Here is a 27,463-nt window from a genome sequence, read left to right as displayed (position 1 = left end):
TGTTACATGAATATAGCCCTCATGCCCCTTGGGCATTTATTTCTCAGATGTTAAAGCAAACATGGGAGGTCTGTGGCTGACAAAGTCTGCAGATGACTGCAAACTAGGCACCATAGTCGATACACCAGCAGACACACCCATCCTACAAAAAGGCCTCACTGAAACAGACCACTGGTGCCATAGTCACGGCCTTAAACTAAATGCCAAAAAATGTATAGTTATCCCTTTTGGAAAAAACAAAGTACCCACAAATTATCACATAGACAGCAACCCACTGAGTATGGAAAAAGTAATCGGAGACCTAGGGACCCAAGTAAACAGCGACCTCTCATTTGACACCCACGTTGCCAAAGTGGTTAGAAAAACATTCTACCTTGCACACCTCATCATGAAGGGATTCACATCCAGATCCAAGGATGTCATTGTACCCCTATATTCCTCCCTCATCAGACCCATGATTGAGTACAATGCCCCATTTGGTATGTACCTCACCTGGCACTTGCAACAGCTGGAGAGACCACAAAAGTACCTCACCAAAAGGATCAAGGGTCTCAAACACGTCTTATTCTGCCAGACTAAAGAAACTTCTGCCAGACTAAAGAAACTTCAGCTCTATTCAGTAGCATACCGCCTGCTCAGCGGTGATCTTTGCCTGACGTACAAGGCCATGTCCAATCAGGATCTGATGGGACATGCTCCACCTCAAAAAATCCAAATCCATCAGGACCACAAGAGCTAAAGACTTAAACCTCGGCACAAGTATGAATAGGACATGCTGGAGGGATAGATTCATAACCCAGAGGCTTCCCATGCTTTGGAACAGGATCCCAGTTCGTATTAGGCAAAGCCCCTCACTGACTCTCTTCAAGAGAAATCTTGAGTGGATGGGAGATCGTAAGTTTACCCCAGGGGTCACATCTGTATCACTGCTAGACAGGGGCACAGTAAACTAATTCTATTATATAAAGGGACCTTCATTGTGTCACTACTAGACAGAGGCACAGTATTCTAGATTTATTCTGTACATTTTTGTACCATTTCATGGGGTGGCAAAAGCCACATCACTATGGCTAGGCTTACAAATGCCCCAGGGCAGATAGCCTAGTACTATACTATGAAACTATGAAAGTGTGTGTATGTATATGTATGTGTGTATATATATATATATATATATGTATATGTGTGTGTGTGTGTGTGTGTGTGTGTGTGTGTGTGTGTGTGTGTGTGTGTGTGTGTGTGTGTGTGTGTGTGTATGTATATGTGTATATATATATATATATATATATATATATATATATATATATATTACGCACCCACCTTTGACTTGTCTATAGTGATACAGACAAACTTAAATTTGTATAAAAACAATCAAGTTTACAAGCAATATGCTAGACACTGTACGTCATATAATTTAAGTAACATTAAATTATTCAGTGACTGCCTTCTCTTAAACCTCATCTTTCCTTAAACACATTTTTTGCATGGATTTTTCCAAAAAATATTTTTTTAAACAAGAAAACATATTTGCCAATCATACATTTTTATACATGAAAACAAACCGTATTTACACATTTCTAGTGTTAGATTATACATGATGTATAATGTTTATCTAGTCATTGTTGGTCAAACATTACAGAGGTCAGTCAATATGGGCGGCGCAGTGGTGCAGCGGTTAATGCTGTCGCCTCACAGCAAGAGGTTCTCCGGTTCGATTCTCGGCTGGGGTGCCTTCTGTGTGGAGTTTGCATGTTCTCCCTGTGTTCGCGTGGGTTTCCTCCGAGTACTCCGGTTTCCTCCCACATTCAAAAAACATGCTTCTGGAGCATTTCTCCCCGGGCCTCCGCTGAAAACAGGATCTGTGGAACCTAGTCGGACTTTCCCGGTCAACAAATGTTAAATAAAATAATAAAATAAAAATCCTGCTTTATTTTAAAATCATTCTTCCAAACCATAATTCAGTATGTATTGTTCCTACAGTTTCTATTTTATTTTTCTATGTAATTTCCTCCTTCCCTTACTATCACCTTACTATGTCTAGGCAATTCCAATTCTGTACCATAGCTCAAAGAAACCATTTCCTTAGTTGCACCAATTTTGCTTGCAAAGTATTTCTGATAGAGTAGTCTGCAGAGAATTTTTCAAATCTGCCAACTTATTACATTCAAAACATGTTCCCAGTTATCTCTCTCCCATCATGCCTCCATCATTTTCTATTTACCTGAGGAAAGATCATAAATCTTTTAAACTTCGTTGCATACTTGTGGGCATCCTTATTAGAAGGCTGAATAGCAGAGTCCCCTCCAGTTTGCTGGCTAAACTTTAGTTGCTTCATAGTGTGTTTGCATCCAAAATATCTTTTCCTCCAGAGGAAACTGTTCTGAGGGCAGCTGGATTTACAACCTAAACTGTAAACCTCCCTTGATTTCAGGGGTAAGCTTGCTTCTCTTCTGACTTGTGTACAGTGAGTAATCAGTTTCCACAAACTCTTTGGAGACCATTTTTATACTTTTCACTTCTGTCACAATTTTGACAAGAGCAGCTCTTTTTGCTGGCATTGTTTGAATGTTGGCTAATATTTCTCATCTGCTTTCTGATGACCAGATTTGGAGCAAGAACGTGGTACCCTCTTACTCAACATATCCTGCTGTGGAACCGCAGTCTAGTTGTTTCTACTTTCAGAAAGTTAATTCAGAGTATTCTTTCCAGTGTATCTGATATTTAGAATGTGCAGAAACATTTTTTTCTTTAACTCTACCATTTTTGCTTTGAAACTGCTCTTAATGAGATGCAGTATTTCCTTCATTTTAGTCTGTTATTTCTGCAGTTTTAGCAGCACATCTGACTTGCTAAATGAAACCTATTTTTTCGAGCTTTGTCATTTGGCATATATATTCAACCAATATCTCATTTATGTTGAACATCTTGGAGTGCAATTATTTTTTTGTTTTTTTCCCCCTCTAATTTACTAGAAGCCATGTCTTTTGCTAAAGCAGAAACTTAACTGCTTTTTGCTGAACATCTGCAAGACTCTTCCCAGTCAGAGTTTTTACTTTTCTGGTTGATTTTCAGTTACTTTCTCAACTTGTTTGATATCTAGAGAGTGTAGTTACTAGCCAATATAACAAGATTTTAGTCCGATTGAATTTGTTGGCCATTTTTAAAACAATTTCTCTGCTGTCACACCTAGGAGAGCTATAATCCAACCTCTTGCTCAGTCTGCAACTGTCTTGCAACTCCTCCAAGTTATGAACTAGGAGTATAAAAGCACTAGTTAGAATTTGTTTGCAGATGTGTGACAGTTAAGCTGCACCTCTTGAAGCATGTTGAAGTCTGAACTGTTCTACCTTTTTAGGAGGGGTCGGGGGGCTTAACCCTGTTAGAAAAAGAGACAAATTTAGGATTTCTTATAATCAGTGCCAGAATATCAATCTAATACTTGTAGTTAAATATAAGTACCTGTATCGCCATAGTAACTGTGCATATCGTTCTTTCTGCATGTGAGCATTAGTAGCTGCTTTCACTGTTTTGGATGTACCATGATGTCCTGGCTCTGGCCCCCACCCACTCTCTCCACCCTTGTTCTCCTGAAGAAATTGCTACCATTTCAAAAAGCAAAAATGTGGTGGGGATCCCCCCACTTCACCCCCTCTGGAATAAGAATGTTGATCCTCTTCACCTTTGCATAATCATAAAGTGCTTGAGCTCCATATGAAGCTGTTGTGTCTCAGCCATAATCTGTGCTTTCTCTCTCTGCCTCTTGGTCATCTGACTTTTATGTAGCCCTCGTTATTTGGGGATTCATGCAGTGGTTATGTTTTACATTTTCAAAATCGAGGGGCACTGGTGGTTGGGTGAGGGCTGCAGCTGGGCAGTCTGTCATGTTGGCTTGGTTATATTGTATAGAACAGTATATGTGATGCATAATATTTGTAACTGTGAACTTGTAAATATGGTTTGATTTTACTTTTATATAAATTTAAGATTTTACTTTTATATAAATTTAAGGCTGTGTATGTCGCAAGTAATTAAAATAAACACTTTTATTGAATTAAGGCTTTTGAACTCTGTGTGTGATAATGATATGACCTCTCAGACAAACCTTGCATTTTACCAGCTAAATATATATATTTGTTCTTTGCATGTTTTATCACCAATTTTATAAAAGGTCTGCAAATAAAGAAGTGGCCTCGCTTTTCTATGAGATTTTCTCATGATGTTTCAGAAACCGGGATAAAAGTTACTTTTATAAATTTTCACTTCTAAGGCTTATTCTGCTCAGAAGCAGACCATCAAGAGCATTCAATTTTATATACTACTCAGAAACGGCTCCTCGTGGTCCTGCAGAGTGGTCTTAGCAGCACAGAACAGAGAAAAGCGACTACTTTCCTGATTTAAGTATGTTTTACCTGAAATACCTTCTCTTGCTTACTTTGAACAAGCTTAAACTGTTTAACTGTTTGTTGCATTATATATTATCTGCACTTAAAGTTTCATTTAGTCGAAAATTGGTCAAAAGTTGTTTGTTAACTTAACTGTTGAGGCTGCCCACTAAAGTGTGCTAGCCTGTGTAACTGATTTATTACTGTTTCCTGCATTTCTGTGTGCTTTTTATCTCAAAAACAAAAAAAAACAAAAATATCCTTGTTTTCCTGCCTCTCCTCGACTAGTTTAGACCAGTATACAGTCTTTGCTGTATTCTGGGCTGTGGTGTAGTTCCTGTGTTGTCCATTGCCTTACTTGAATAGAAGGAAGTTTCTTTGCTCACCAGTGGGAGTGGGGAGCCTTGAGCAGCCTATCTGTCCCTGAAGGAGTGACCTCAGCACAAGAGCTTGTAGTAATTGGTTGTTTTGGACCATTTCTAGCTCTTTTGAAGTTCCCGGTTTAAAATCCGCGTTTGCACGACTTTGCGCGGTTGTGCGCAGTGCTGGTTAAACAAGGTTAAACTTTTTCTGGCTCCGCCAAGTCTGCTCTTCAAATTTTCCCTTAAGAAAGCTCTAATCTTATAATCGGTCTACTCGCTTTATTATAAGCCTAGCACTTGTTCTCAAAACCTCTCTTCTAAATAAGCACTCGCTAACTAAAGTAAGCACTACATCCACCTACCACCCCTGTGAGTACCCACTTCCCGTAAAGGCACAGCACTCCCTTATAATATTCTAGCATGTCGAGTGGTAGATTACTAGCATCCTCTCCGGTTCATCTGGTTAATCTGGGAATCTTGAGACAATGCTACAATTGTCTCATGTACACAGACAATCCTTTCCTCCTCCCAACAAACACAAATACATGAGAGATGCAACTGTATAGCCAAACTGGAGGCTGAACTCTCTCAACTCAGGACTGGCAAGACCAGACAGGAGGAGAAGGTAACCACACACACACACCAAACCCAGTCCCACATAGACCTACCACAACTGCAAACCAAACACATAATAACACAAAGACAGAAGGCCTGGTGGGTGTTTGGTTAAGGTGTTACACAAGGTGCAGGCAAGGGGTTTCACAAGGGCTAATAATAATTAGGGGTAAAAAAAATGGCTCGCAAGAGCAGTTAGCTTAATATGAATCTAATCTATGAATCTATGAACATACTCAGAGGCTGTAACAAAAAACTTAGCAAAACAACAGAGGCTCCTAAAGCAGACACCCAAAAATCCACCACCTCAAAACATAACACATGCAACACATACTTCAATAAATCAGTGTGTCAAACAATCTCAGCCCTTAAGGCCAAACACCATGCCTGATACACTAGTAATAGGTGACTCTATAGTCAGACACACTGATGTTCCGCTTACCAGGCTGAACAAGGAGAGGGTAACGGTGAGCTGCCTATCGGGAGCTAGGATCCGCCACATAACACACGCACTCAGGTCACTCCAAAGCGAGTACAAATATGACTCCGTCATTGTCCATGCCTGCGTGAATGACCTGAGATGTACCTCCCTGGACTACATGAAAAGAGACTTAGAGGAGCTCTCTGATTATGTAGCCTAGGCTGGTATGACCCTGACCCTGAGCAGCATCTTGTCCTCACCAAGAATGATGCCACAATACAAAGACAAGATGATCAGCTTTAATAATTGGCTCAAATACTGGTGTCATTCTAGGTGGATCCAATGTCTGTCTCCTTGGGATGACATGCTGGACAAGCCACGCTGCTTTGCAAGGGACGGCTTGCATCTGTCACCCCTGGGCTTCCGGATATTGGCTAAGGCTCTTGCCACCCCCATAGTGCCTTTTTTAGGCAAGGCTCAAAAGACAAACCCACCTCCTTAGAAAACAAAAATGGAAAAAAATTAAGGGTAATGCTGCTCAACGCCAGAAGTCTAAATCTCAAGATGCAGGCTCTCGAAGCACTCCTCAGTATGGAGAACATCGATGTCTTGCAGTAACTGAAACCTGGTTCAAGGCTCCTGAGAGCACCCCAGCTCTACCAGGCTATACCTCGTATCATGCTTTTCGGCCCCAAAACTTGGGCCAAACCAAAAAGGGAGGGGGGGTGTCCATATTCATCAAGGACGCCCACACCTCCAGGTTAGTGGCAACACATGAGGCAACAGAGACCATCCAGGTGCAACTAACCGTAGGCAAAACTGCTATACAACTGGTAGCATGTTACAGACCACCCTCCCAATCTCAGGAACCCCATTCAGCCTTCCTGAAGACATTGGAGGATATGATTGTCTCACCAAACACCATCATATTGGGAGACTTCAACTACCCTAACATAGACTGGGTGCATTATTCTAGCCCAAACACCCTAGCCCAAAGATTCCTGGAATTCATAAATTCAAATGCAATGGAACAGCTAGTCACCTCTCCCACAAGGGGAGATGATATACTAGACCTGAACATCACAAACATGGGGACAAAGTGCTCCACACCAGAAGTATACCCCTCACTAATGAGATCTGACCACAAACTAATCACCCTGGATATACATATCCCACCTCCACCCCCAACACAAAAGACTACAGTGAAAAACTTTTCAAAAGCCAACTTTACACTTCTTAAAACTGAGATGGTATCCTTTAAGCCCACTGGGCCAGTGGAAACCACATCCCACAATGCAGAATCCTTCACAAATGCTTTCTATGGATATCTCCAAGAATGCATGGATCATGCAATCCCAAATAAAACCAAGACCCTCTCCACCAAGTGCAGGCATCCTGTCTGGTGGACCCCAGCCATAAACAAATAGTATAACAAAAGAAGAAAGCTACTGCACGACAGAGCAAAATCCCATAAAGAGAGGGCATCTCTGACCAGCACTAGTGGAAAGCTACGTTCTCTCATAAAAACATCCAAGGCCAACTTTGAGAGAAAAATCGCTATGGACACTAAAGATAACCACAAGGCCGCCTTCTGCTATGTTAGAAACCTGGGCGGAAACCCTCAGATATGTTCAGAGTTAGTTCACAATGACAAAAAATACACTGAACCCACAGATATTGCCAACATCCTGGCAGACAGGTTCAGTGCAAATTTCTCCCCTCCCTCACCCCCAAAAGAAGAAATACTTATCCCAGCTGAATGTAACCTCCCTGTCATCTCAGATGTCCAGGTGAGAACCTCCCTCAGCAAAGCTAAAAACACAGCATCAATGGGACCTGACAGTATCCCGGTTTGCGTGATACGTGAACTCCCAAGAGGAGCTAAACCCGCACATATAAAAATGCTATTTAACCTTAGCCTTACTACAGGATATGTACCTGCACACTGGTGTACAGCAACAGTAGTCCCACTCCACAAAGGAGGCACCTCTACAGACCCTGGTAACTACTGCCCCATAAGCTTAACCAGCCTGGTCTGCAAAGCTATGGAAAGAATCATTATGGAACTCATAAACAGAGACATTGGGGACTTACAGACACTTGATCCTACCCAGTTCGGCTTTGTAAAGGGCAGATCCTGCCTTTTGAACCTGGTTGACTTTTTCGAAACTGTCACTAGAGCCATTGACGAGGGCAAGGCAGTCCATACAGCCTACCTGGACTTGGCTAAAGCTTTCGACACAATACCCCACTCTGGCATCCTAGACAAGCTCAACAGCTTAAATGTAAATCCATATGTCACAAGATGGGTTGCAAACTGTCTAAAGGATAGAACCCATAAAGTCAAAATCACTGGAGCCATGTCAGACTCCAAGCCAGTCACAAGTGATGTCCCACAGGGCTCTGTCCTGGGACCCCTCTTGTTCGGCATTTATTTCTCAGATGTGAAAGCAAACATGGGAGGGTTGTGGTTGACAAAGTTCGCAGATGACTGCAAACTAGGTGCCAAAGTCTATACACCAGCTGACACATACATCCTACAGAAAGGCCTCACTGAAATGGACAACTGGTGCCGGAGTCATGGCCTAAATGCCAAAAAATGTATAGTCATCCCCTTTGGGAAAAACAAAGTACCCACAAATTATCACATAGACAGTAACCCACTGAGTACGGAAAAAGTAATCTGAGACCTGGGGACCCAAGTCGATGGTGACCTCTCATTTGACACCCACGTTGCCAAAGTGGTTAGAAAGACTTTCTACCTTGCCCACCTTATCATGAAGGGATTCACATCCAGATCAAAGGAGGTCATTGTACCCCTATACTCCTCCCTTATCAGGCCCATGATTTGAGTACAATGCCCCATTTGGTATGTACCTCACCCGGCACTTGCAACAACTAGAGAGACCGCAAAGGTACCTCACCAAGAGGATCAAGGGTCTCCAACATGTCATATACTGCCAGACTAAAGAAACTCGAGCTCTATTCAGTAGCATACCGCCTACTCAGAGGTGATCTGTGCCTGACGTACAAGGCCATGTCCAATCAGGAATTGATGGACATGCTCCACCTCAAAAAATGCAAATCCATCAGAACCACAAGAGCTAAAGATTTAAACCTCAGCACAAATATGAATAGGACATGCTGGAGGGACAGATTCGTAACTCAGAGGCTTCCTATACTCTGAAACAGAATCCCAGTTCATGTTAGGCAGAGCCCCTCACTGACTCTCTTCAAGATAAATCTTGACGAGTGGATGGGAGATCGTAGGTTTACCCCTGGGGTCCTCTCTGTGTCACTACTAGACAGAGGCACAGTATTCTAAATCTATTCTGTACACTTTTGTACCATTACATGGGGTGGCGAAAACCACATCACTATGGCTAGGCTTATAAATGCCCCAGGGCAGTTAGCCTAGTACTAAACTATGAAACTATAAAATGTCTCCATAAACATACTGCTACTTGTCAGCAAAAAAATGGTAGTTTACCTTAGTTCATCTGTTCCTTGTAGTTTAGCATTAGTGGTATCTGTTTTTATTTTCCTTTCAAACCTTTGTCTTGAAAGATATTGCATGAGCTTATATATATATATAGATAGATATATATAGATAGATAGATATATAGATAGATATATAGATATATATATATACATACAGATATATATACATATATATATATATACATATATATATATATATAGATATATATATATATATATATATATATATATATATATATATACAGATATATATATATATATATATATATATATATATATATATATATATATATATATATATAGATATATATACATATAGATATATATACATATAGATATATATAAATAAATAATTATTTGTGTTTTGTTGCTGTGATGCGTGTGTGCGAAGAGAACGTAGCTTGTGTGGTGTTTTGTGTGTAGTGCGACCTAGGAGTGAGAATATTTAAGTAGGGGGTTGTGGGGAGCTTCCCCCCACCTGGGGGGTGCAGGGGGGCTTGCTTTTGGAGAAGCTCTTAATACCGAAATCTCAAATTTCAGTATCTCTAGCCCAAGAGGTTGAATCTACAAAATAGCGAAAACTGAAAACCGCAAAATTCAAAACCTAGAATACCTGAGGTTTAGAATTTTCGCGGTTTTACTACATACATACACACACACCATCCACCACACAATCACTCCTACTACATGAAAGCAGGGGGGCTGCACCCCCACAACCCCCCTACTTAAATATTCACACTCCAGAGTTGCACTACATACAAACGCACACAAAACACCACCACACAAGCTACTTTTCTCTTCGCACACACACATCACAGCAACAAAACACACTGACACACACCACAGCCCCTACCCAAACCCCTTGCGCGCGCGCACACACACACACACACACACACACACACACACACACACACACACACACACCCCGCAGCCACAAAACACACTGACACACACCACAGCCGCTACCCAAACCCCTAAACACACACCCACCACAGCCACAAAACACACTGACACGCACCACAGCCCCTACCCAAACCTCTGAACACGCACACACACACATCACAGCAACAAAATACACTGACACGCACCACAGCCCCTACCCAAACCCCTTACACACACACACAATCACAGAAACAAAACACACTGACACACACCACAGCCCCTACCCAAACTCCTTACACACACACACACACACACACACACACTCACACACACACACACATCAAACCACCAAAGCAGACTGACATGCACCACATCCCCTACCCAAACCTCTGAGCACACACACATACACACACACACACACACACACACACACACACACACACACACAGACACACCACAGTCCCTACCCAACCCCCTAAACACACGCACACACAAACACATACACACACACACACACACACACACACACACACACACACACACACACACACACACACACATCACAGCAACAAAACACTGACACGCACCACAGCCCCTACCCACACCTCTGAACACACACCACAGCAACAAAACACACTGACACGCACCACAGCCCCCAAACCCCTTACACACACAATCACAGAAACAAAACACACTGACACACCACAGCCCCTTCCCAAACTCCTTACACACACACACACACACACACACCCACACACCACAGCAACAAAAGACTGACACATACCACAGCCCCTACACAAACCCCTAAACACACACACACACACACACACACACACAACAAACACACTGGCACACACCACAGCCCCTACTCAAACCCCTTACACACACACTGACACGCACCACAGCCCCTACCTAAACCCCTTAACACACACACACGCACACACACACACACACACGCACACACTTATCTGAATACATGACCATAGCATAACTTTAAGAGCATGAAATTCAAAACCTCCGGTATTCAAGGTTTTGAATTTTGCGTTTTTTAGTTTTTGTTATGTGAATTCTGCTTCTTGGGCTCGAGATACTGAAATTCGAGATTTCAGTATTTCGAGCTACTGAAGTGAATCTCTCTCTCTCTCTATATAGATATAGATATAGATATAGATATATATTTATATATCTATATATGTGTGTATATATATTTATATATCTATATAATATGTGTGTGTGTATGTATGTATGTGTGTGTATATATATATATATATATATATATATATATATATATATATATATATATATATATATATATATATATATATATATATATATATATATATAATATGCATGTGTGTGTGTGTGTGTGTGTATGTATGTATATGTAAAATAAAGGATGTTTGCTTCCCAAGGCTGGCTGTGGAGTTTGGATGTTAGCAACAAATGTTTTAATTGTACTTGTACTGTACTTAAGTAGCAGTTAGCTGGTATAATTTACATTTGACCTCTTTACTTCTCAATTTCAAATAGAATGACCTTCATGCTTTGTTAATGTAGATACATAGCATTGCACCTTTAAATCTGAACTCTTTCCATTAGTAAATATTTTAGGAGGTTTTCCTACTTGTGGTACCAGTTCTGCCAGATTGTGCTCTTCCTATTTATCAAACTGGTTCTCTTTGTGGGTCCCTTTTTTCATTGTATTGCAACCCATGTTTGCTTTTTTTTTTGTTCCTTTGTTAACTGTGTTAGCCGCAGAAGACTATTGGGATGGCCTCTTTTTCAGGGGTGACCCAAGGTGGAATTTATACTATTAATCCTGTTCATAATGATGTCCTTATGGCTCCTATTGGTCTGAGGGGGGCGTTTTCCTTTCTTATGCCATGATTGATGTACATATAGTTATGCCACAGTGCAGAGGAACACTTTGCTGTGTTTGTTTCCACCAAAGGCAGCTGCTGAAGCAGAGTCTTGCCTTTTGTGGTTCTTCTTTGCTCATCACCCCAAGTCTCCAGGATGGCGGTGTTAAAACAGAACATCTGAACCTTATGAGGAAAGAGAACATGTCGGTACTTCATACGTGTCTGTACTTCATATCCTACACCCAAATATCTGTGCTTTATAAACCCGGATCACCAGCCATATGTTTGGACAGTTTGTCTTTGAACCACAAACTGACCTGACCTGCCTGAAATTCAACAAAGCTGCAACAAACCAGTCCCGCACTTGTTCACCGCTTGTTCTACAGAGCTTTCACTCTAGATTTTGCTTTTCATAATCCTGTCTTTTGCTCCTATGCTAAAACATTTTTTGCTCATTTGAGGTTATAAATTGTTGGCACCTTGTATTTGAATGCATTTTCTATTGGAAATGGATCCTGTCTACTTTCGTGAATTTAAAAAAAATATCCATTAAATGGATTTTTTTTTTAACAAACACTCCATGTTCTTCTACCTGTGTGTTCATTCTCCTAATTAAGTTCTATTAAACAATGACTGGCTATTAACATTCAAAACTGAGCATGCTGATTGGTCAGCCCAACCAGAGTGCTCATTGTAAATCGAATATATATCAATGGAAAAAAGACCTGTCAACTAGATTTTCTTCCTATTAATATATACTATGGAAATTCTACTTTAAGTCTCTAGCTTTCTTTTTATTTATTTATTTTTTTTAAATGTGCCAGATGGGATAGAGAAATTGTGCAAAACTAGAGCAACCTACCCAATTATCCTTTTATATTTTGTTTGTCCTGTCTCTCCCATAGGTTTGAAGTCTCCCAGTTTCATTTTTTTTCTAATTAAAAACCAACAAAAAAGCAGTGGATCTTCCTTTCTCTATTGCTTCCTTTTACACAGCACTGATGTACTCCGTAAGTGTGGGAACGTAAGTTCCATATACATGTGCAGTACATTGACAAAACCTTTAGGGTATTGGGGAAAACACAGAAGAGCAGTACAGCACTGTTTTACAAGGACATTATTTAAAAAAAGCAAGGTTTTTTTTAAATGTCATTGTGTAATAGCAATAACCCATGGCTGTGTGTGGGCATTGCTAGATTTACCCACACCCAGCCATGGGGTATTGCTATATTATTGCATTGACAGAGATGGTCTGCACCTGTCACCCCTGGGATTCAGGCTACTGGCTAAAGCTGTCACCGCCACCCCTATAAGTGCCTTTTTTAGGCAAGGTTCAAAGGACAAAGCCACCACCATAACAGATACAAGCATGCAAAATCTGAAGGTAATGCTACTCCATTGCTAGAAGTCTAAACCTCAAAATGCACTCTCTCGAGGCACTCCTAAAAATGGAGAATATCAATATCTGGGCAGTAACTGAGACCTGGTTCAAGGCTCCAGAGAGCACCCCTGCAATACCAGGCTACAACTCTTACCACACTTTTCAGCCACCAAAGCAGGACCGAAACACTAAAGGTGGAGGAGTGTCAGGGATTACTTCAGTGTCACTGATATTCATCAAGGATATTCACACCTCCAGGCTAGTTGCCCAACACAATGCATCTGAAATTCTCCAGGTGCAACTAACACTAGGTAAGACTGAAATACAAATTGTAGCTCTTTACAGATACCCCACCATGCTCCAAGATTCTCACTACACCCTTTCTAAACATACTGGACAATATTAAGATACATCCAAACACCCTAATACTGGGTGATTTCATCTACCCTGCCATTAACTGGGAAAACTACTTTGGTACCAACACCTTTTCCCAACGGTTCTTGGAATTCATAAATTCCAATGCCCTGGATCTACTAATCCGTTGTCCCACCAGGGGCCCCAATATCCTAGACCTGGTCATTACCAACAATGGAGATGCTCTATTGTCACCCCCCTCATTGGTCAGGTCTGACCATAAGCAAATCACCCTTGACATCCACATCCCACCTCCACCCCCCCAGTAAGGAAACTTCTGTAAAAAAAAAAAAACTTCTCCAAAGCCAACTTCGTACTACTCCAGTCTGAAGTGACAAACTTCATGACACCCATGCAGATGGGAGCTTAAAGTTCGACTGCTGAATCCTACACTAAGGCACTGTACGAGCACATCCATTTGTGCATGAAGCGTGCCATCCCAAATAGAACCAAGATGCTCTCCTCCAAAAAAAGGAAGCCAATCTGGTGGCGTCCTGCCATAAACAAACTATACAACAGAAGAAAGAAACTGTTGCAGAAAAGAGGAAAATCCCAGGATGCAAAAAACTCCCTTACCAGCCTCAGTTAGAAGCTGGGATCCCTCATAATAAACCCCAAAAACTAGTTATGAAAATAAAATTGCCAAAAATTCCAAAGACAACCACAAGGCATTCTATAGTTATGTCAAGAATCTAAATGGCAATGCTCAGATATGCTCTGAGCTACAACAGAATGGCATTAAATATACTGATCCAGAATGGCATTAAATATACTGATCCAGAATGGCATTAAATATACTGATCCCAAGGATATTGCAAATATCCTGGCCGATTTTAGTGCAAACTTCACCCCCCCTCTCACTCCCCTAAAGGGCCCATCTCAATAACAAAAGATTACCGAAGTCTGGTAATCACAGCCACACAGGTAGAAACCGCACTCTTCAAAGCTAGGAATACAGCATCCATGGGACCAGATGACATCCCGGGCTGTGTACTGCATGAACTGCAAAATGAACTGGCACCTCACCTAAGTGTTATGTTTAATCATAGCCTCGCCTCAGGCTTCATGCTCACTGCGTGGCACACAGCTAAAGTTATCCCACTCCACAAGGGGGGATCCACCTTTGATCCCGGGAACCACTGTCCCATCAGTCTGACAAGCCTGATCTGCAAGGGCATGTAACGCATTATCATAGAAATTATAAACAAAGACATTGGCAACCTTCAAACACTGGATCCCACCCAGTTTGGGTTCGTGAAGGGGCGATCTTGTCTCCTGAACCTGATTGACTTCTTTGAATCTGTCTCCAGAGCTGTGGACGAGGGTAAGGCAGTGCACACAGCCTATCTGGACCTCGCCAAGGCCTTCAACACCATCCACCACTCTGGAATCCTAGATAAACTTACTAAGCTGGGCATAAATCCCTATGTCACCCGATGGGTTGCCAACTGGCTTACTGACAGAACCCAGACTGTAAAATAGCCAACTCCAAATCCAGCTCCAGACAAGTGGAATACCTCGGGGTTCAGTCCTGGGACTGCTCTTGTTTGGCATCTACTTCTCTGAAGTACAGGCCAACATGAAGGGACTCCGGCTAACAAAGTTTGCAGATGACTGCAAATTGGGAGCCATTATTGAATCCCCAAATGATGTGGATACTCTACAAAAGAGCCTTACAGAATCAGATGCTTGGTGCCAGTGCCATGGGCTCGAGCTTAATGCCAAGAAATGTATAGTTATCCCCTGTGGGAAAAACCATGTACCCATGAATTACCACATAGGCCATGTATCCATGAATTACCACATAGGTGGCAGTACACTAAACACCAAAAGTGTGATAAGAGACTTGGGGACACAGGTGAACAGTGGTCTCCACTTCGACAGCCACTTCGCCACAACAGTCAGGAAATCCTATGTGGCACACCTCATCACTAAGGGCTTTTCATCAAGAAAAAATAAGGTCATTGTCCCACTGTACTCATCCCTCATTAGACCCATTGTAAAGTACAACGTCCATTTGGTATGTATCTCACAAGACATCTGCAACAGCTGGAAAGGCCACAGAAATACCTCACTAATAAAAGAATCACGGGCCTAAAGCAGATGCCCTATACTGACCGTCAAAAAAAAAAAACCCCACCAGTTATTCTCTGTAGCTGTGGCATATCGTCTACTCAGAAGTGATCTCTGCTTATCATACAAGGCTATGTCAAACCCTGAGCTGTTGGACATGCTCCACTTAAAGAAATCCCAATCCTTCAGAGCCACACACTCTAGGGATCTAAACCTTGTCATCACAATGAACAAAACATGCTGGAGGGATAGGTTCCTGACCTAGAGACTCCCCATAGTCTGGAAAAGACTGCCCATACATGTCAAGCAGAGCACCTCTTTGGGTCTCTTCAAAAGGAACCTTGACGATTGGATGGGAGATAGGAAAGGGGTCCAGGGAAGTAAATTTTGTGGGAAGAAATATCCAGGGAATTGTTATGGCTAGGCTTGTATAGGCCCTAGGGCCGATAGCCTAGTACCAACCCATGAATCTATTAATCATTTTTATGTTAATTTTGTACTGGAGTCTAGTATTAGAATATGACTGGTTACAGTATATTACTGATTTCCTATTGTTACTAAAATGCAACATCTTTAGACTTACTAACGCAATCCAGGACCACGAATGAATGAATTGCTCAGTGCAATGAATAAAGCAAACAATTTTTAAAAAATATCTAAATGCAACAGCAGCTTTTGTTCAACAAACCACAAGTCAACACCCTCAGAAATTTTGCTCTATGCAACATACAATTTTGGAGGGGGCAAACACGCTTGCAGGATATCTGTATCTCATTTTGACTTCCTGTGTCTTCTGTTTCAAGCATCGCTCCCCCATCAGACAACGTTCAGTTCGGGTCTGACCTAATTGAATGGTTAGTGATTAGTGATGCTGTCTTGTCGCGGCTTACACCTCCAGAAACAACGCAGCCAGATCCTGGACAAATGAGGCCTTATGCAATGTAATCATTTGGACCTCTGCCAGCCATACCCATTTAAAAGTTATTTCGAAATTTGGTTCCATTTACGTAGTTGTGAAGTTTTACAAGTTCGAACCGCATGTGGTCGAGACCATAAATTTGAATGCAAGTCTCCGTAAGTGGAGGTTTCCATTCAATTCAATGTGGTGCGATCTCAGTTGGTATATTTAAGTAATGGGTGGTGTGGGGGGTGCAGGGGGGCTTGCTCCCCCTGCTTACAAGTTATTGATTTGTACCTTTTTTTTGTTAGTCTAAGTTCTGTAACTTCGAACTTAATGGTTCGACCATTAGGTTTTTGGAGTTACAGAACTTAGTCTATCTAATATAGACCCTTCAAATTTTACAGAAAATGCAGGTGTTTTCTAAACAAAACATTCTCATATTGAAAATGGGCTTAGCATGAGGAACAAACACCTTTTCCTTTGAAACTGACATTTAGGGAAAAATGCATCTGGGAACCCATCACACTACAAAAGATGTGCTGGGATTCATCGTCTGATAGCATATGGTGATATCCTAAATAGCATGTATTCGGAGGCTCCAGGAATTCTAAAGACAAATGTGGAACACACTGCTGTTGCTAGCATTAAGATGTTTTTGGCCATGCTGTTACCACAGATCCATATGAAACTAGTGATATCAGGTCTCCTGCATCCTTTAAGCTTTTTGAGACTCTGAGGCAATTCACAAAGACTTGAAAACAGAAGGAGACAGTATGGTCCATTGAAACAGCAATGTTCTAAACAGAATTTGGGACAAGCACACAGAAGTGGTCCCAGGAACTGAAGAGTTCTTATCACATATCGCCTGTTTGATGTTTGTCTGTTGTCAGCCAAGATTGAAGTTTGGCCTTCAATGACTTCGGTGGTATCACCACTACTGGACTCGAACAGTTGTTCGAAAGGTTTCGCTTTCATTCCTGCACAAAGCCTTAATGTGGTTGATACTGTAATTGAGCTGAAATGTTTGCACTAAAACTCAGTATTGCATTGTTAATGGCTAGGGCTGTTAATTCAGTTCCACCTAAGTTGGGTGTCTAGCAGAGCTCTTGATGAAACCCAGCTTTACAATTATCATTGACTGCTCTGGAAAGATTTTGTGTAAATGACATTTCAGCCTAGGCATCTAACCCACTGGAACACATTTTTTAACCCTGTAAGACCAGCTAGCATTCTGTGAATTGTCAAAAAACTGTGATTAGGATAACCAAACCTGATGGGGCAGTGGTTGTTTTGATGGTCAAAACTAATTATACTGGAAGGATGCAAAATCTCATTTTAAATGACATTTCTTATTGAGTAGTGAGTGTAAATAAGGTCCATCACTTGTACATAATGTATTGATTATGGTCCTTTTAATTCTTTCTTGGATGTTGACATCGTAATGGAGAACACAATTTTTTTCATTATATAGCAACCATGTATTTCTATTATTTTTGGTATACCCAAGATTTTCTGAGCACCGGGGTTAATTCTCCAATGTGACTCGTTTATATTCGTTTATGGTTTCAAGATAGAACCAGTAACTATTTTTGCTGACCAAAAACCTGTCCTCACAAATTTTTCCATTGTCTGAAAGACTCTGGGGCTTCCTTAGTAAAGTCAGGGAGTTACAAAGTGAGCTGAGTGAAATTCTGAGGGCAGTGGATATCAAGGACTTGTTTATGATTATTTTACTGCCTTGAATGCTTTTGTGACATTCTCTAACACACCAATGTCTCTGAGACATCAGTACCATTTGTATTATGATGGAATGGGTTCTACACAACTGTTACATTTGAGAATGAATGCTTTAAGTGAGCCTCTGAAGTGGCAATGGGGACAACCTGTGCTCCAGTCTTTGTTCTAGTTTTATGCTACTGGAAGCAATTATTTCTAAGGAGTAGCGAGTTCCGGCTCTTCATTTGATTATATCTTTGATTTTTGGGTAATATTCATTGCTTGGAGTGGCAACTTGGCTGGACTTAACCAAGCTATTGAAAAAAAAAATTGGTTCAACTACTTTCTTTCTGGAATTTTACATTCAACACGTGGGTATTTCTTTCCTCCTCATGTATTTATACAAGAATTTGGCTAACCGCCATTATGAGCCCACCGCATACAGGAAGAGACTTTTTCTAATTATTCTTTACTTACATTTTCGTAAGTAGCTCATTTTGTTTTTGGGGTGAAAAGGGGGGTATTAATAAAGGGGCAATTCATCTGTCTTTCCAGAACTGCATCTAGAGATGAACATTTTAAAGAATGTGTGGTGGAACTCCTTGATTTTTATCTGTTATGGCAGACCGGATTGTTGTTCACCCATCTTGGAGGAAACCACAACCCCAGCAAAGAATTTTATTGGACCATTTGTTATTTTTATTATGTCATGGTCATAATTTTCTTTTACTAGGTTAATGACACAGGGGGCCTCTCTAAGCCTAGCCAAGTTTTCCTGAAAGAATAATTATGTCCTGTGTTCAAATAGGGCATTGAAAGCCAGGCATTTCTGTGTGTAATGGAATGATGCAAGACATTTCTGTGGATACTGGTGGCATACACTCCATTGTTAAGAACAGTTGGTCCAGCGTTTTTGGTATTTTTCCTTTGCTTTAATAAAATCAACGCCCAACTATCTTTCATATACAAGTCATTGAACAATAGTGTCGGCTTTGAGCACAGGATGCTTACTCCATCTACTTTTGGCCGTATAAGTGAGTGTGATGCATGCAACCAGTGTTGCATATTTGAGGGACCCCACATAGTTATTCCAAATCATCACAGGGTTACTTTTTGCCAAGGCAGATGGACCACCTCCATGGTGCTGCATGGGAAGTCATCCATCCCTGGTAACTATCATATTGACAGCACAACCCTTAGAGTTGACCCAGTAGTCGGGGACTTGGGGACACAGTAATCTAGCCTTTGATTTCCTCAGCACTGTAGACATGTGATGATCATTCTATGTTGCACAACTTATAAACAAAGGTATGGCATGGCATCCAAGTCCAAGGAAGTCATTGTTCCACTGTATTCAGCATTCATCAGGCCTATCATTGAGTACAACTCCCCCTTTGGTATGTACCTATCCAGGCATATCCAACAACTGGAACATTCACAGAGGTTCCTCACTAAAAGAATGCAGGGCATAAGTAATATGTCATATGCAGGCTATCTCCAGGCCCTATCCCTGTATTCTGTCTCCTACATGCTTTTGAGGGGAGATCTATACCTGACATACAGGGCATTGTCTGATGGACCTCTTGCATATCCACAAAACAAACAGTACCAGAATTACCTGTCATAAAGACTTAAACTTGCTTGTGATATAAATAGGACCTACTGGAGAGATAGGTATGCATCACAGAGACTACCCCGTCTGTGGAACAGGCTCCCCATCCATGTGAAGCAAGAGTTCCTCCTTAGTCCAATTAAAGTGCAACTTGGACAATTGGATGGGAAATCAGAAATTCATCCCTGGTTTGTCATCTATGTCTCTGATGCAAACAGGTACCCTGTAAATAGTTCATCTCCCAGGTTCGTGCCTACACTTATCAAGGGCATTAGAATTAGTCAGAGATTTGGGATGCATGGCTAGGCTTAAAAAGGCCTTTGTGGTCATTGAACCTATGTATATGTTGACCTTTGTTTGCATATCCTGGCTTTTTATATTTGAAAATTTTGAGAGAACAGTAAATAAATGAATCTAGGCAATACTTAACGTTCCATTAAAAATAATGCTTTAAACACTCTTGTTCTTGCAATTATTTTAATTTTACTTTTCCAAAACGCACAAAAAAAAAAAAGTCTTCCAGGACAGTGTGTTGGGGGCAACTGGAAAAATACCTTATTTTGTTAGGAAGCGTCATAGGAAGTCCCTTTTATATTTACTTTACCTGTCTTGAATAAATCTCTCTTGCTCCTAGTTTTAGAGAAGGCCTGAAAGGTTGAAGCATTAACACTTGATGTCAGTACAGTAATGTCTTTTTATTCTTGGATTCTTGTAATTGCAATGAAAGTGCTACATCACTAAGTTTTGTGGAGTACTACTTGAAATGTTCCCTTTGTTTATATGGTTTTTATTTTGGGACATTTGACCTATTCTTTAGTTTCTGATTCAACAATTATTTCTACTTTGTTGTCCAAGTTGCTGTGCTAAGAGTTTTTTTTTTTTGTGATTGATGGCAACCTTACTAAACTCTGACATTAAGTTGTATTTAAAATGTGTGCTCCTATGAAATGTGATTTGTTTGTAGTCTAGCCCAGTTTATTATACCTTGTGGAATAATACGCAGATTTCATTTGAGCTCCTGCCATTAGATTCGCACGTTCTATCCCAAATATTCTTACACTTCAAAAATCTACTCTTGTAGGTCCCCTATGCATCCTCAGTATTGCAAATAAAATTCCACTTCCCACCCATAAGTATTTATAGCATTGTTGCCTCACAATAAGACGCTGTCCGGTTCGATTCTCAGCTAGATCGTCTTCTGCATGGAGACATGCGTGAATGGGTGTACCTTCGTTGAAGGTTGTGCGTCAGGCCTGGCAAGTCTGTACATAAAAATCAACTGCCAATCATTAGCGGACCGGAGTTCCGCTGTGGCGACCCCTAACCGGGAAAAGCCAAAAGACACAAACAAACCCATAAGTATTCCCTACTGAAAGCTAATGATTTCTCCCCAAATTCTTCTAACAGTAGCTTTAGTTGGAATTTAAATGTCAGTGTAATCCTCCTTCCCTTTTAATAACTTATTCCTACAAATCTTCATCTTTTGTCTTTTTTCCTCTTCTCTCACTGTCGTAGCCCCTGTTCTTGCAATCCATTCCCTGATGCTTTAAATATCCATTCTGACGTCCTGCCTTTGCTAAATTCATATGCTCATTTTCCTCTAGTTGCGTCTTCCATTTTTTGATAAGTCCTTATTTAATGACACACAAACAATATGAGTGGGAACTCCTCAAATATCTTACAGCTAGCTTCACCTAGTGGATCACTTCAATAACTCCTCCTTAACCATACTAAACCAACAAGCCACACTGAGACTTGAGTGAAAATAAGTTCTGCCTCATGGCTAACCCATCAAATTAAACAACTCATGAGACAGACAATACCTGGCACAAATCTAGGATCCATTCCTACCTAAATACTTATTGGTACCTCAAAAGATGCAAAAAGGCACAAGTTATGATTAAAAGAACTTTTCCACAAACCCAACCATACGTGCCAAAATATTTTTGTTTTAAAACTTAATCTCCTAAAAACAGGCAGAAAACTGCCCCAAATCCTTTCCCATCTGAAACCAGCTGGCTAACTGGGACATTGCAGACAAATTTGACAGGCTTCTTAGCCAGAACTCTAACTCAAACAATGACAACCTATACTCACCCCACCTAACCCCCCCCACCAACTCAACCTAACAACCATACAGACCAATACCCTCAAAAAATGCATTTAAAAACTGAACCCCCCCAACACTAACTCCTAACAAACTACCATCTGAATACCTCTGTGTAGCCACTAATAGAATTTGCTATATCCTAATTAATAGACCCATTACAGACAACTACAGGCCTGCCCTGTGGAAAGCTTCCTTGATAATCTTATAACACAAAGCTTAACAATCTGCCAAACTGTTGCCACCCTAGAGCAGTCCTTCCTCCCATCTCCAAACAACTTGAAAAATGCATACATCAGCAACTCCTAGCCTTTCTGCTTGATAACCAGTTTACTTTCTCCTACCTGACATGGGTTTCGACCCCACCACATCATCAAAACTGCCCTGTTACATTTCCTAGATACCATTGATCAAAGTAAAACATCAGGTAATTTGTCTCCACCCTTTTCCTGGACTCGAGACGGTGTTGAAAGTTTGACATCAACTACTCCAAAAACTAAACCTAAAAGACCTCACAACTCCCACAAATAGGTTGTTCACCTGCTACCCAAGGAATCTTACCAAGTCAGTAAAATGGAATGACTCCCATGCTACATTCCATCCAATCACTACAAAAATCCCCCAAGGCTCCATATTTGGGCTAATTCTTTTAAATATTTTCATTGATGACCTGCACAATGAATGAACACTTCCATAATACTTTATGCTAATGACTGACTCAAGTTTAGTTTTGTAAAGAGATCCAAATCTGTGTAATAAGCTCAAGAAACTAGACAAAATACCAAAAAAAATGTTCAAACTCCACTCCAATATAAAATTCCATTTAATGCACATCAGCAAAGCTTTTGTGTTCACAAGAGACCAACCATAGTTCAACAACAATTAAGCAATTTTGCTTTTCTAAAGTGATTTTAAGTTGCGTAATCGTTGAACTATGATTGGTCTATTGTGCATGTGACTTGACTTAAACTGCTGCTTTTAGAAAATCATATGCATTGATAAAGGTTGAAAACCTAAAAGCTTTGCTGATTTCCATTAAATGGAAATTTATATACTGGTGTTGAGTTTGGATGTGTGTGTTGGTATTTTGTCAAATTTAGTTTGCTCAGCCATAAACCATCACACAGGAATCTTTCACCTAACTGTTAAGTCTCAATCACTAATGAACCCCAACAAAACCAAACTAATTCTGTTCCTTCCTAAAAACATAATCACAGCAACACTGACTTTTTAATATTATCTCCTAAACAACACAATGAAAATGTCATCTACCGAAAATTACTAGGAGTTGTTAACATGTTAAAATTTGATCTGTAGATTGACATACTGCAGTCTAAAAGCCTCGCTGCAAACTAGGCTCTTTACAGAGCAAAGCACCTGCTTAAGTGAGAGTAGTGAAAAATGGCGGACACATCCCTTCTCCTTCCTATGTGCCTCAACAATATTCACAAATCTCAACTCTTACACTAAACAAACTAGAAAACACCTACAACAAAGTTAGCAAATTCGCCTGCAGCCTCCCAAACCACTCCCACCGCTGCACTATGCTCAATACCCTCAAGTGGCCTGAACGTCCTCAACACATTAACCTCTTCCAGCTACTAACCATACACAAAATACCTCGCCATTCACTTAAAATACCCTCGCGGTCAAATCTCATTTAATGGCATGTACCAAGTAGAGCCCCAAGATCCTCTGAACTTAAATTATTACAGCAACTCCTTATTCTCTGTCACCATCTCCAGTGCTTGGAACAAACTTCCAAACCACATCAGGCTTTTAAATAACCTGCAAAATTTCAAATCTACCATAAAATATAACCCGACCACTAATTGTACCATACCTCGAGTTTTGAAGTATGGAATCCTAGCTCTGTTCAGTATGGATACTATACAAGTGTTAATGTAGTATTTTTGATTCTACTCACAATATCTTGAGAACGTGTTTCCTTAATCTGATGTGCTTTGGCAGTGTGTGTTGACCATTTGCTTTGAAATACTTTGTAAATAATGTTTGCCCACTTTTATTTTGACTTGTTAAAAATACACTTCTATTCTTATTTTGGAGCTTTTCTTCCCAGTTCTTTCAAAAAAATGGGCATTTCAGTTCCCAGTAAACAAAAGGAAATAAAACTGTCGGTTGCAAATAATATTGAATTCAGTACTTTTTTGCTTTTTAACTATACCTACAAAATCATTGAAATTTCATGATAAAACTGATACAGCAGTTTTGCTGATAAGAAGCTGTCACTTTTTTCTGCACGATGGCTCTTTTTCACTATTCTTTCAATTTGCAATTTATGTGAATACAATAATGCTTGACAAGCTGATCTTGTACGACATTGCTGCTTTTCGTCTTTGTTTAATCTCGTGTCACATATTCCTAGGCTTTTTGCTTCAAGAAAACATTCCAGAAAGAAGAAACTAAATGCACTTTAAACCCGCAACACCTTTCACCTCACAGCAAATTTTCAAGGCTAATATAGACCTTCTGAAAAGGGAAGATACCCTCTCAAATAGGGCCAACTGCCTCAAAGAGGCAGCTACACCAACGGGCTTCCACTAAAGTTAGTTTAATTATGTTGGAAGTGCATGCTAGAGTATGTTTCCTTTTGCACAGATACTATCTGTCCTTCTCCTATCTCTAGTTTTCTCCCAGATCTGAAAACCAACTTGCACGCTCACTGTTGACTAGTGATTTAGATTTAAGCAATTGTGCACTGGCTACCCTTAAATGAATGCACTTAATTGTGCCCTATTTTATATTAAAGTGCTAAGGCTGCTAGGGATGCTACTATTCACATTTCTCCTTGCCAAACTTTATTTTCACTGAACTGCTCGCTAATTCCTATTTAAATAATAATCATGATGCTTTTTACAGAAATGCCTTGGTTGGAGCACATTCCTTCAGATGCTTCCTAATTTCCTGCACCTGTATACATAACATCTCCCACTGCCGGCACTTGTTGATGGGTAATAGTGTTACAATTGCAAGAAATGACTCTCAAGTACTAGAGAACTACCATTTTTCATGTTTTCCATTTTCAAGCGTGTTAAGAGAGTTCCCTTTCTTTGTAGCATAAGTTGAGACCAGTTGTCTATACTTTCAACTGCATTAAAAAAAAAAGTTATATTTTAATATATATACAATATGAGCAGATTGCTATTGATGAAGTGTGAAACCCTGACCCCCCCCCCCCCCATGTGCAAAAATGGGACGGAGGTGATGTTTGGGATGGATGGAAGATCATATGCTTCCCCTGCCCCAACACCATCAGGCCAAGAGAATTGTCATGTTACAGTATATACCCTGGATACATTGCAGGAAAAAGTACATTCTTAAATATCACAAATGCCCCCCCCCCCCACCATATCGCATTTAAAATACCCCTGCATATTATACAGTGCTACTCTACAGTGAAGCATGCAGTTTACTTGCATTACATAAGATTCCATCTCCTGCCCCCCCTTCATTGTTCTTTTTGAACATAAATGAGTGTGAATTATGCATTGCAGTTCTCCCATCAATTTAGCTACTCTTTTTAGCCAAATCTTACAAAAACCTATTTCTTACTTCTAAACCACATCTTATAGAAATGACGCATTACAATTCTTTTTTATTTCCTACTTTCACATTATTGCTGGCCATCTTCCTCATAATATTCGCCAACCCAACACTGGTTGCTGGTTTTTAAGTCCAAGGCACTTCTGATCCTTCTAGGTAGCACTGGGCTTTTTTCTGTCCCTCGTTAGGTTTCCTTTGGAACAATGGAAACTGTATTTCACCGGCAGGGTCTGTCTATGGACTTTGCTCTTCATTCTTCTGATGAGTAGTCACCTTAATCTTCCTGGCTCACTTTTTTTTTTTTGCGGAGTAATTTCCTCAAGACTGTTCTGTATTCAAAACTGGTTTTTGATTCTCCATGGAAAAACTACTCTAAAAGCACATGGATGTAGCAACTTGAATTGCACACCTGCTAACTTCCCCTGGTTGCAGAAATAATTTCTCTTCTCTTTTCTCCCTGGTATGCAGTTAATCATTTTTTACAATGACTTTAGTGTCCCTGATTGTTAATATTTTCCTTTCTGCCACAGTTTTGACAAGAGCAGCTCCTTCTGGTATGACTGTATCTTCACTACTAAAGGCCTTGGCTTTTATTTCATGACTAGATTTGGAGTATACACATGGCGCACCCTATCATTTAACAAATCCTACTGTAGAATACCAGTCAGTTTGCTTACTTGCACTTTAATGCAGTCTTTTCCTTCTATATTCTGTGGTGTAGCAAAAAATCTCCATGTCATTTTTGTGTGTGTGTTCTGTCTTCTAAAGCTATGTTTTTTAAAATGTATTCTTCTTAAAATGCTTCCTATTCTGCCAGTTCTTCCTAGAACTTCTGATTCTACAGTTTTATCAGCTCATCTGAATACTTAGTTGCTAGTTCTCACACTTTTGTTATTTGACTTTATGCATTGCTTCAGTGTTTCACTTATTTTAAACCTCATCTGAATGTATTTTTTTTCCTCTAAATTACTGGAAGGCGACTCCTGTACCAAAGCTAAAATCTGAACTGTGTTTTGATAAACAGCAGGAAAACTCTTCCATACAAGAATGTTTTCTAGTTGATTTTCTCTTTCTCTAGATTTCTTTGATAACCAGGCAATATAGTGACTAGGCAGTGACTAATTCCATTCCTTTCCCAAATTTTTAGCTTTTACTGACACTTTTACTTCGCTTTTATTAATCTGCTCTTCATTCAGAGAGCAGACATTTTAGAATCCCCCGATCTGCACATTTGAGTTGCAAAGTACATTGGCCTTCAATCTAGCCTAGGGTTTGTAAGCACTGGCTTTAGAATTTTATTCTGACTTCTTTTGGATCACACATTACTGATGGAGCGCTAGTACAAAATGCTGAATTTTATACTAAATAAATTTTGTATGCAGGCGAACAGCAACATGAGGAATTATCCTTTGTGAAGTAATGTAAAACATGAACACCATAATTCCTGCTACATTCCAAGTATGGTGTCATGTGACATTTATGTATGTGTTAGCGGAGGCGGGAGTAGTAGCCGATCTTCCTGATGCAGTTTTGGAGAGCAGCAGTTGCCTAACTTGAAGGGCAGTAAGTTTCCCATGTTCAGTAACATGCATGAAATATAAAAAAGATAAATATGAGGCAGCACAAATGTAACTGTTACTGAAATGAGTTGTGGTTATTGCTAGCTGTTTTAT

At 40.3% G+C, this 27,463-nt stretch overlaps 1 protein-coding gene across 3 annotated transcripts in view; it reads left to right on the top strand.

The window, feature by feature from the left end:
* ESRP1 (epithelial splicing regulatory protein 1) overlaps nt 1-27,463 on the top strand; it is a 627,793-nt gene that overhangs the window by 28,230 nt on the left and 572,100 nt on the right. The gene's annotated exons all lie outside the window — the stretch shown is intronic.

This window comes from Protopterus annectens, chromosome 3.part1, assembly GCF_019279795.1.
Source record: "Protopterus annectens isolate FY-2018-M chromosome 3.part1, PAN1.0, whole genome shotgun sequence".
Taxonomy (NCBI): domain Eukaryota; kingdom Metazoa; phylum Chordata; order Ceratodontiformes; family Protopteridae; genus Protopterus; species Protopterus annectens.
Note: the sequence above shows the minus strand (reverse complement) of the source record. Positions and strands in the feature narration are given on the sequence as shown.